An 11,210-nucleotide genomic window follows, 5' to 3' on the forward strand; every position below is an offset into this window, starting at 1 on the left:
TGGAGAGCAGGCGTGAGGGCTAGATGAGAGAACTACCCTGTCTGGGCCACTTGTGAAAGGACAATGTATCTTAAATTTGTATTAATAACTATTTTGAGAACACACAATGTGCAAAGCATGGAGAAGCAACAGGTTTAGAGATGAACAAGACACGACCGCTGCCCTTAATGTCCTCAGGGTCCTCTGGAATCAGGGTCACTATCAGCCCCACTTAGTCCCAGTGAGCCCCACGCTCCCCATAATCCACAAACACCCATGCACAGTAGTGTGCTGGCAAACTAGCTCTTCAGAATGATTCTTAAAATCTCTAATTTGTAGCTGCTGATTTCTGCAAAGGATCCCAACAAGGTCAATTTCATGCTATCAAGATTTTGACAAGTTTCCACAATTCCGAAATCCTTAAAAATTGGCTCTAGTGTGCTGCTAGGTAGGAGCTGATTACTGCACACACTGCAGCTTTACATGTCGTGCAATTCTGCACATCAGACTAGCCCTGTATTCATTTCCAATTACTGCTGCAATAAATTACCAAAAATTTAGCAGCTTAAAAAACAGCACATATTTTTTACTGTATACTTCTCGAAGTTCAGAAATTCAAAAATACTTCCATTGGCCAAAACGAGGGTGTCAGCAGGCCTTTTTGGAGACTGTAGAGGAGAAGCCATTCCTTGCCCTTCTCAGATTCTAGAGGCTACCCACATTCCTAGCCACGGTGTCACTCCAGGCTCTCTCCATCATTCATCACATGACCTGCTTGAGAACTCTGACCCTTCTGCCCTTCTCTTTTTAAAACCCGTTGTTTTTTATAAAGTGCCCACCCAGATAATCCAGGATCACCTCCCCACCTCAAGACCTTTAACCCTATCACATGTGGAAAGTCCCTTCTGCCATGTAATCTAATACATGCAACTGGCCCCATGGATTAGGGCATGGACATCTTTGAAGGGCCATGTCTCTGTCTACCCCAGATACTTTAAAAGAGAATGAACAAGCTCCTGGAAGGACAGCAGTCATTTAGCACACTGTATGTCAGGCACTGGAGAATCTAAGGCACTAAGAAAGGGCAGAGTCTCTACTCTCAAGATGTTTCTTTTGGGAAGATCCAGGTAAATTGGAACAGTAACATTCCAAAGAGCTGTGATCTTCGTGTTGGTCTCCAAGTACCATTACCAATATTCACCTAGGTCTACAACTATTGTTGGAAACATTGTCATGTATGAACCATACAAAGCAGGCCTATGATGGGCAGGTCCTATGTTCATTTCCAAGATGAGAAAGCTGGGAGTCAAAAAGGTGAAATGTCTGCCTAAGATTGGATAGTCTTAGTCCACAGTAAACAGTGGAGCCAAGATAAGAGAGAATTAACTAAAAAATCTCACCCCAAAGTCTCACCCTATTCCATGCTGAGGGATCTGGGGAAAAGAGCTGCATGATAGCATCCTAGACTCTACAACCTACATATTCATTCCATCTACTAAATGGATTGTATCAGTCAGGATTCTTTCTATTGCCAAAAATTCAAGCTCACTTAAGGGGGAAAAAACTGGGAGGGAGCATTTTATTGGCTTATATAATTTACAAACTCTAAGCTTGTATGAACATAAGCTCCAAGAAGGCAGGAGCCACATCTCTTTGCCCTTTGGTATTCCCCAGCGTGATGCACGTGCCTGGTACCCAAAGGTGCTTGTGGCAGACAAACTCATGGGTGACCCTCAATGAGTCACATCCTCATATAATCCCTTTCCCTTGAGAGGGGGCAAAATTTATGACTTGTTTCTAGCCAATGACAAATGTGATGATGACATTCCCTGGATCGGGCTACATTGTATAAGACTCTATCTTAGCAAACCAGAACAAGAGATTCTCTCTTGCTGGCTATGAAGAAGTAGGTTGCTAAGTGACAGGCCTGTGAGTGGGCCACATAGCTAGATGCCTCTAGGACCTGAGAGTGACCCTTGGCCAACAACCAGCACTGAAACGGGGTCTTCAATTCACATAACTACAAGGAAATCAGTTCTGCCAACAACCTGAATGAGCGTGAAAAATGCTTCCCCAGTCAAGCTTCCCGATGAGAACACAGCCCAGCTAATGCCTTGATTGCAGCCTTATGAGACCCTGAGCAGAGGAATAGCCAAGGCCTAACTCCTGATCCATGAAAACTGAGACAATACACATTTATTTATAACAAATAAGCCTCTAAGTTTGTGATAATATGTTATTCAGCAATCAGAAGCTAAAACAGGGCTCAGTAACTATTTACTGAATACCAAGGAGACGAGAGAGGGAGTTGAAAGGGAAGGAAATGGGAGGGAGAAACAGTAAATAGGAAGGCACGGTGTAGACGATATTTGGCTTTTATACTACAATCCAGAACATTAAAAGGTGTCAGAAAGACTGCTTCACTTCTCTCTCATGTGTGGCAGGGTTGGGTGTTAGGGGGTGGATAGACAGCATGTGAATCTTCATCTGCCAGGATTCTCTCTTTAATAATCCAAATGGGAAAATCAAGCCTGGCTGACAGTTCTGGAGGTTAAACCCCAGAGAGGACTCTGGGCTGGCCTGGATGAAGGGCCCCCACCAGTAAGATGGCGAACTTCCGGCTTCTCTTCCGGGTCAGTTCCCGACGGCGCCACCTAAAGACCTATCACCTCTCTCCCCACTCCCACTCCCAGCACCTAGCCAATAGCCACCAGCCCCGTAGAAGTAACACCACAATCACCCCATGCCCCTTCCTATATAACCCAGCACCTTTCCCCAATAAAGCAGAATTCTCCAGTGAATTGCTGCTGTGTGTCGCTCCTTTCCTTTCACTGGAGATGAGATTTCCTGGTTCGTCATATCTGGCTTACTTGTCTACCTCCGAACACTGGAGTGGCAACTGTTCATCTCCACCCAAACCACACAGAATTTGTTTCCCACAGCACAGATTTTGCAACTAGGAGGAGAAAAACATGCTGGGCAGGAAAAAAATTATGTATGTCCATCACTGGGTGGGGGGGAATAATAAATTATATCTCATGGGAAACTGTGAGCATTAACTGAGGATATGTGTAATAGGTTTAAAAATACAGGTACCAGGAACATCAGAATTTAAGCTCTATGCAGGCAGAAGTATTGTGTGTGTGGTTTACTGTTGTATCCGTGCACCTAGAACACTTCCTGGCACATAGCAGGGCTCAACTGATATTGAACAAGTAGCCACATCTGAAAGAGGGGTGCAGACAGGGGCCATACTTCAATCAAAACTAATTAGCAGACTTCCCCATTCATGGCCCAAAGAACCAGGTCTGACACCTGGCATCACCTCATTTCTCTCTGTTCTCCTTGACAAGCTTGGGGGGAAACAGCATTATAATTCCAGAGCAAGCAGTAAGGGCCATGAATCCTGTTATGAATATGAGCCACAATTACATGACTACACTCAGGCTCTGTTTCCAGGAGGGCCCTATTAATATTGAATCAGGCCTTGCCAGCTCTACACAGTACAGGGGAAATGCTGGCCCCTTGTTGAGGGACTTCTCACTCATAGTGGAACATTCCATTTGATAACCATCCAACATCTTACTTATCAAACGGTATGCCCAGCAAGTCAACTGGACATCTCTGGGACAGATTTAGAAATAAAAGTCAGTGAAAAACTGTAAATTTTACTCCTCATGATTTCTATTGATTTCTATTGATCAGAAACAGCAAAAAAAAAGTACGAGAAAGGCAGAATAGGAGGGGAGAATGAACTGGAGTCACGTGTGCCAGATATCGTTCCCATAGGCTGGCATCATGAGATGTGTGGTCTAGTAAGAGACACAGGCCTTGTTATGTATCAAACCACCCAAACCCCAGTGATTAGTGCTCCAAAGAGAATACATCTCCATGAGTTGAAAAGAAAGTTCTGACACAATCAGAGAAGTCCTCCCTGAAGAGGTGGAGATCTGAACCCCTGTTTTGTTCAAGAATCTGGCAGAGTACTGGCTCTTCATGTCAGAGAAAGTGGGCCTGGCCTGTCTGGGGATGGTCCCTTTGGCCCTGTTCTGGCCAGTGGAACATTAAGGGGAGATCTGTTACGGAACACTGGAGAGCAGGTTTCCTTTCCCGATAAAAGAGAGGCAGGTGCAAACCACATTTCCGTCCCTCGGAGCCCCATCCCTGCTTTCACAGGGATTCTGTGAAGATGTGATGCCTCAAGCTACTGCAGCCATCTCAAACTGAGAGGGTCTGGAGACTTGCAAAGATGGGGCACAAAGAAGCTTCTGGGGTGTTTGAATTGTTTTGCTTGTTTTCTCTAGGTGCTGGTAGCAAGCCATATTTCAACTTTATGAAGAATCATAAAATTGAATAACTACTTTGGGCAAGTTTCTGTATGTATGGTATACTTCAATAAATTGTTTATGTTTAAAATATTGATCCATACTTTATGCAGACATAGGAAATCAAAGAGATAAGAACCATCATCTCAGAAGCCAAAAGTAGCCATTATTACTATGTGACCTCTCCCTAACCTAGACAGATACCTCCATACCAGCAGCCCTCCACTTGTTACTCCCTACCCCATAAGTTCTGTTTTATAACTGCTTTGACTCCTTTAGAAATATACTATGGACACTTCCCAGGTCAATCAATATTCTTTAACAGCAGAATTTTAATGATGGCTTTGAGTCCAACACATGAATCCCCCTTCAGTAATCCCCTTTCAATTTCTGGTTGTTAAAAATAGTTCTTTACTTACTCCTTCTAAAGTTCTGTCAATAGAGCTAAGCCAGGACTACTTGCTCCTTTGTTTCCAATAAGGGGTACTCAAGGCAAGTACTGGGGTTTTCAACAACAGTCTTAGCTATCTGGTCTGTATTTTGGAGGGCAGCCTAGTCTCCTTGGTCAGAAATAAATTATAAAAGGAAGCAGGTGCGGTGAATGTGGGTCTTTCAGAGACATTAGCCTGTCCCCTGGATTTGCTGTCTCCACACCCAAATCACCAGGCTCTGGGGCTATTTCCTGTCCGGTTTCTACTGGAAGGAACCCTTAAGCAAAAAACTAAAAAAATAAGCACCCAGTGCAAATTGGATGGCCCCTCCACTCATCAGGGAAGAGCAGAAGCTGAAAAAGTCTCCTAAGATGAAAACTAGACATTTAGAAAACACTGACTCCTTCACTATTAACCAGATGTTCAAACTGGATGTGCCAGTGGTTTGCTGAAAGGAAAACAAAAGTTGGCTCATAGTCTATAGCGCTAAAGACTTTCACCTCTGAGAACAACAGTGTTTACTAGACACCAGCTCCACACTCTGCTAAGCTCGCCACCTTGCTCTGTAACCTCAGCGACCTCGCCACACTTCTGAGAAATATCTAAGATTAAAATCTGCCTCTTAGATATTTTTTTTTCTACATAAATGGGCATATCCCTTTTAAACAGATCTCGTTCTGTATGATGATGGCATTTGGGGCATTCTTAGACGATATTACTGTCAGGGAACAGAACAACCTGAACGAACCCCTCCGTGGCCCACCCACCACTCCTCCTCATGCATGAGGGACAACAGTGAAAGGACACAAGGGCCAGCTTGGCTACTACAGAGCTCACGTCCCGAACTCCACGACCGAGCACTGTGCTGTGTTCTGGGCTGGAGCACAGAATCTTGCCCCCAGTTTAGAAGCCTCTGCGTCTTTCTTGGCCCAGACTCACATCTCAGGGCCTGAACACCATCCATCTAGTTGCACAGTATTACAGAGAAGTAGACGTAGGAAGGGAAGCTCAGGGAGGAAGCAAAGAGAAGGAATTAGCCACACTGTGTGGAATCCTTTTAAGGATCAGTGACCATGCTGGCTGGTCCACAAGACCCAATCTGTGTCCTGAAACTGACCCGATCCAGTTGCTCTATTCCCTCCTCCTGGGAAGGAGACAAGCTATATATATAACCTTCTCTTTCCCATTGAATAGAATTAGCAATATGGATCAGGAATCTTAAAATATTTATCTGCTTTGGCCCAGTACTATTACTTATTAATGCTTACTAAGGGTTAACCATTATTCTAAGTAAGTGCTTTACAAATACTAATTTATCTAAGCCCCACAATAACCTTATAGTTTAAGTAATACTATTGACCTGTTTTATAGATGGGAAAACCAAGGTGTGCGGGATGTTGAAAACAATTCCCACAATTCAAGAGCTGGTGGCAAAGCCTACATTTGATCTCAAGCGATCTCAATGCCAGCCTCTGCTGCCTTTCAGTTAATCCACTTCTACAACAGTGTATCCTAAGAAAGTTATCTAGAGTATAGTAAAAAAAAAAAATCAGCACACAAAGATGTTCATCTCATTGTTACTTATAATAAGGAAAATTGGACGTTAGTTAAACAATTGCAGGAAGTTTAGTAAAGTAGGGTACGTGAAATATTACGTATCCATTAAAAGTATGTGTAATAAACTTGAACTGTCGGCAAGCTAACAGGGACAAACTTGTGGCTGTTGCAAATCTACCCAAGGTTTCTACATAATACAGACAGCAGGATTCCTCTGAGCCATCAGCCAGCCCCCTATTGCCCTATGTGACTGGGGGGAATCAAGAAGCCAGGCTCCCAGCAGAGGCTCTAGGACAACTCACTGAATGGACAATGAGCCCCACCTTGACAGACCAAAACTTCAACCAGGATTAGAACCACTCAACACTTCCATCTATTTAATAAGCATTGTTAGTATTTGCTATTGGACAGGCTCTATTGCAAGCATTTAATGTGTATTCATTCTTTAATCCCTACCTAGGAGGTAGGGATTGTCACACCTTCTCTTCCTGACACAGGGGACACCTCACAGCAGTACATAGCTGGAAAGTCCTAAAGCCAGGATTCCCACCAAGGTAGTGTGCTTCAGTCTTCAGCCTTCACCACCAAGCCACAGAACTATTTCAGCACACAGCCTGTGGCGTGGTGGGAGCCTCCTTCTGCCCCCTGGCTTGTGGCCATGGACGTCTGTGGCCCTGTGGCCAGCACATTTCTGCATTGAGTGCGAGGTATATGCACAATCATGGGTCTGGGCCTGGGTCTGTGTAGACAGTGGGGCAGAAAGAGGGGCACAGCAGAGCCCTGCAGAGGGACAGATTCCCTGCCCCCTTGTAAATACACACATACCTTACCCATCTGTCCCCAACATACAAGTAAAGACCTAAGTGTAGGGGCAGGGGGTATATAGGAAATCTACTTACCTTCCATTTAATTTTGCTGTGAACCAAAACCTACTAAAAAAAAATTAACCTTTTCATCTCTACTTCATATTTTCCTCACTGTACTCTGGCCTCCATATCTTATTCATTTACAGAAACTGTTTGAAGTCATTTTCTAACTCCCAAGACCAATGTTTATTTTTATCTTTTTCTGATTTTGCTTCTTCGACATATTTGAAGGAGTTCTGTCTCCTCCCTAGTCCCTAAGATCTTAATATTATGTTCAAAAAACTGTTTGTGGAAGGGAAATGTAGTTTCTTTCTAGCTTTTCTGACAACTGAATTCCTTTGGTGTCTCTATACACCCCTTAAGTATGTGGGACCCTATGGATTTGTCTCTGATCCGCCTCTTATCTCTGGAAGTATCCTGATTTCATACCCATCAGCAGTTTCCCAGGATTAATATACCATTGACTCTCTGTCAACAAACTACTGATTCTCTCTTGCAACTTTCTTTTCCACTTCATTCAAATGTCCAACTATTATTTCCGATCATCAACTAGGTAAATCCAGCTGAGTGACCCGTGAAAACCTTAAGACTGACTTGTCTAATACCAAACTTATTTTGATCTGTCCACTCTCCCCATGTGCTGCTTCTCTTCCTCTTTGTCTTTATTAATCTTGGATTCAAAAGAAATGTAAGCAATGCTTTGTACATACAATTCATCTTTACCTATTTTTTAAAAATGACAAATGGGTCTCTTGGACACAGTTTCCTTGGTTTGCCCATTCAGGACAATTTCACTGGGGTTTCAGCCTTGGGAAGCCCTTGCAGGAAAGGAGAACAAAAGGCAGTCCCCTTTTATATCACGACAACCAAAAGGAACTGCTTGACTGTTTATTTGAACTGGCTCAAGGGGAACACATGATGACCTCAGTTCTGTCACTAAATTTCCATCAGTAAAATGGTCATGGACTTAAAGTTGGGCACGTAGTTAACACCCAGAAAGGCAGACTTTCCAGTGTCCACTCCGCAACCCGCAGTCGTCCTGCTCGAGTGCAGTCTACAAGCCTCTGAATTCTGGGGAAGAACAAGGACCTCACTGTTGTCACCTGAGGGTTGAAAACTGTTTGCACCAAGTCCAGCCTTGGGGAGACCACAGAGAGGAATGGTGAAGCTTTTTCCACTGCGGGCTGCCCGTGCTCTCTCAGTGGAAGGGAGGTGAATATTGACTTGCTTGTGTTCTTAGACTATTTTGTCTCTCTCCCAAAGAGTTCTCATGTTCTAATTCCACCAATGGAAATTTTCACATTGACCTCTAGTGATGCCAGGGTTCTTGTTTGCAGAGTCGAAGAATGAACTTAGCAAAAGCCCAAGGTAGGAGAGCCAGGGAGAGGCTTTTATTGAGCGATAGAGTGAGAGGACAGAGCTCCTGACTCATGCCAGGAGGGGACAAGAGAGCTCTGATGGTGCATTGTCTAGGGGACTTGTAGTTGGTTGAGGATTTTTAGGAATGTGGGTAAAGGGCTAGGGGTGCAGACTTGTACCACCTGCCCTGCCCCCAAGGTAGGTTGGGTTGTTGTCTGTTTGCTAGGGCTGTTTATAGTTGAGATACAGTGAAGTCACAGGTCATGCTGAGATGCCCTTCTTTATCTGCAGAACACTCAAACATTTCAGGCCAAGTTGCTTCTGTCCTTTTGAGCTTTAACTGATCTCACTGAAGATGTCTATATTCCTAGTCTGCTTTCTTTACCCTAGAGAATTAGTGTGACCTTGACTTTGCATAATGCTGAACACAGAGTTTCGATAGGAACTTCTCTGCACATTGGTACATTGCTCTGACTGTAAATATCCTGCCTTGCTTTTTCCAGAGGCCGTCACCCTACTCTGACTACACCCATGGTCCCTGTCTCACTAGGGAAGCCTATGAAGCCCCAAATCACCTTCACCACCAGGTGAGCCCTCCCTTCTGCTGAGCTCTGATGTGGCAGACCCAAGCTTCAGTGCTTAGCAGCTGAGGATTCTAAGAAAAGTGACTTCACTCTCTAAGACTAGGTCTCATCTTCTGTAAAACAGGGAAAGCAATGTCTTCCCAGCTGTATTTAGATGAAAAATCCTAGCATGGTGGTTAAGATGAGATTAATTGAAGCTAAGGCACCATTTTCTTTACTCCAAAGCCTCTGGGCTGAACCATGTCATGTAGCACACATTTATTATGTCTGCTAAGCATCAGTCACTTCTTAGGCATCAGAACTGTGCCACCATCCAACATGACAGCCATCAGTGCCCTGTGGCCATTGAGCAGTTCTGGGAGACAGCACTGGTCTGGGATGTCAGGAAGGAGCAGGACAAGGTCCATGCCCAAGGAGAAAAATGTGAGGGGGACAAACGTAACAGAAGTGTAAAATGGGTAGAAATTCCGGGATAGAAGTACGTTCAGTGTGGGTGAAAGGAGACCAAATCTGTGGGATCCAGGTCAAGGCAGGGATGAGTCTGAGGGCCTTGAACAGGTCTGATGCCTCCTGCAAGTGCATAACAGCAGTGAGGGAAGTCCAAGTCCCTTTGACGGATCACCCACAATGACAAGATGTGGCTTCCATGCTTTATACATGTTCCCTCAACCGTTCTGCAAGACGGATGAGGAAGCCACTGTTAGGAGAGAAGACCAAGTCTGACCATCGTCACACAACTCAAAAGTAACTCTGAAATGTTAGCCCCAAAGTGTCAGAGTCCCTGCTCTTAACCTATATTCAACAGCACAGTCTCTGAACTTGCTGCCCTAAAACCTGTCCCCAGTCTTCGCTCCAAACCCCCTGACACTCTCACCAGTCACAGCCGTGACAACTGTAAGTAGGAAGGAGGCAGCTTGCTCACAAACCATAACCAATCTTGCGTCCAATCATTTCAACCTCGCTTGTGCTAGATCCCAGTTCAGTCCTCAATCGCTTCCCAAAATGCTGCCCTTGAACCTCTGCACATAGCCTTCAAACGTGTTCAGTCTTGAGTACTGACAGACAGACAGCAATGCGGCCAGATGGACTTGTTTGTTAGAATTCAACACTGGAAAACAGCTTGGAGCGGCTTTAAAATAGCAACAAGTGGAATAAACACACCAATTACACAGGATGGTCAGGAGATGTATTGTAAACAGGAGATGTGCTGTAAACAGCGATTTATTAAGGAAATTAAAACCCTGTTCTAAAATCCTCACCAAAACACTTTTTGACTAAAGGCAATATTTTCATAGTCCCTTTTTACTGGCTATAAATGTGTGCTGCTTCTTAAATAGCCCTTTCAGAAGCCCAGGTCCAGCCCAGGAGAGGAGCTGGTGACATCATTTTGGTCTACAAAAGAGGAACTGTTCAGCTTCTAAGAAAACCCGGTGAGGCCTGCCTTCCCCCAGGGCGAGGCGGGGAGAGGGCTGCCTGCTCCTGTTGTCTTTGATGTGTGTGTAGCTCTTGAGGTGATTTATTTTAGATCATTGCCATTTCCTTTCCTGTTGAGGTTGTGGGAGGGGAGGCTCCCCGAAACTGCAGGCCATGTCCGATGCCAATCAGCATTTGGGCCAGGGACAAAAATCTTTGAGAATGTTCTCAGATCTAACTCTACCCCCTGACACCCATCCCTCTCCTTCTTCTAGCCAATCATGCAGCCATTTAGTTTCCACTGGTTTTTCCCTGAAGAAGGATAAAGCTGGACTTGGAATCTCTGCAGGAGGAAAAGAAGTTGAAGGAAAGTTCCCATCCCCTGTCTGGCCTCGTGGCCAAGTACCTACAAGACCATCAGAGCTTCCCCAGTGCTGAGAGTGATGGTTTCTTAGCATGCCTCCAAGCGTGAGTATGCCAAATGAGTCTTGGTCTCTACTTTTCCATGGGTTGAGCTGCTGTTTCTTTGGTTTAAGTGCCTTGTTGCTGGAACCCCAAAGCAGAGGTGAGAAGGGAGGGAAGCAGAGGCAAAACTGGCACATAGGAGCAAATATTTATTGAGCAAACACTCTGTTCCAAGTGCTGTGCTACGTGCATAGTTGAGCTAACCCAACTTACAGCCTGGCTGGGACAACT

This window comes from Manis pentadactyla, chromosome 15, assembly GCF_030020395.1.
Source record: "Manis pentadactyla isolate mManPen7 chromosome 15, mManPen7.hap1, whole genome shotgun sequence".
Classification (NCBI taxonomy): Eukaryota; Metazoa; Chordata; class Mammalia; order Pholidota; family Manidae; genus Manis; species Manis pentadactyla.